This window comes from Hyla sarda, chromosome 8 (assembly GCF_029499605.1).
Source record: "Hyla sarda isolate aHylSar1 chromosome 8, aHylSar1.hap1, whole genome shotgun sequence".
Classification (NCBI taxonomy): Eukaryota; Metazoa; Chordata; class Amphibia; order Anura; family Hylidae; genus Hyla; species Hyla sarda.
This window is the reverse complement of record NC_079196.1, coordinates 160,160,614-160,161,738: the sequence shown is the minus strand read 5'-3', so window position 1 is coordinate 160,161,738 and position 1,125 is coordinate 160,160,614. Positions and strand designations below refer to the sequence as shown.

Sequence of the window (1,125 nt, the reverse complement as noted above, 5' to 3'; positions counted from 1 at the left end):
GTGATCTCGAATCACCCAAAGTGCAAGAAAAAGTGCAAATGTGTTACACAAAAAAAGTGCACAAAGGATGCTGTATATCGCAAGCCCTTCTCCGATAGGAGAGAGGCCCCCCAACAAACCTTACCCTTCGCCTCTGTATCAAAAGGTACCTGCGAGGTTCCAGGTTCGATGTCCCTTTTCGCTGAAGCTACTAAGGGACTACAAATGCTCCCGGCATCCCCCTTGGTGTTAGCCAAGGTATCTGCACGCAGAGCAGATTATGGTCGGTACCCTGCCCATTCAGGAGAACCCCTGTTTTTTTCAGGGAGGTGAGGAACCTGATGGCCACACACACCTCCCCTAGACCGCTAGGAGGGACATCCTGAAGGGCTACCGCATCCTAACAATCTTGTGAACACACAACACACAAAAAGTGACACAGTGACAAAAATAAATAAGTGAATATGTCAGGTATACTGCCCGGACATCCGGCAGGATGTAAAAAAAAAAATTTCTGATCCTAGCCGGGAATCAAGAGGTGAGTGCCACAAGGTGAAGAGTTCATGGTGCCCGTGCTTCCACTTAGTGAGCCAATACTCCCAGAGAGTTTCGGCACCTCGGGGTCACCACTCCCTGAGGCACTAAAGCACCTGGACTCTCTCCACCTCATGGTGAGACCCGGAGGAAACAGGTCACATCGGGGCAGCCGTCGAGCTGATTCCACAGAACCAGCCCGGAACACCTGCCCCCTACCATGCAGCACCTATCCTGCCACCGGCATGAGACTGATAAGAACAGATACTACACTTTATCTTAGCCAAAAGGCCGAGAAGCGAGAAGTGTAACGGTCTTACCGTAAACGGCTGGGAAGGGGATGCGCTGTCCTGTGTGGACAATGTACTCAATCGGTCTGGCTTCAAGGAGAACGCCGGTTCCACATTGTGCAGGATACAAAAGGAATGGAGATCAGATAAAATCGAGATAATTACTTTTCCAAGATGCAATGCGTTTCGCTGCAGGAAAGAAACTTCATCAGGCATAACAGGGAATGGGTATTTTATAGGAGTGGTAGTTTGTTACGTCAGTACAAGGAAGGGAGAGGGAACATTTGGAGTAAGTAATGTGATATAACAAATACAGGAGAAA

General features: G+C 49.0%; 1 pseudogene; it reads right to left on the bottom strand.

Annotated features, from left to right (window-relative positions):
* Positions 1–716: 716 nt before the first annotated feature.
* LOC130290075 (U2 spliceosomal RNA) lies at positions 717–816 on the bottom strand (annotated as a pseudogene).
* Between the last annotated feature and the right edge of the window lie 309 nt (positions 817–1,125).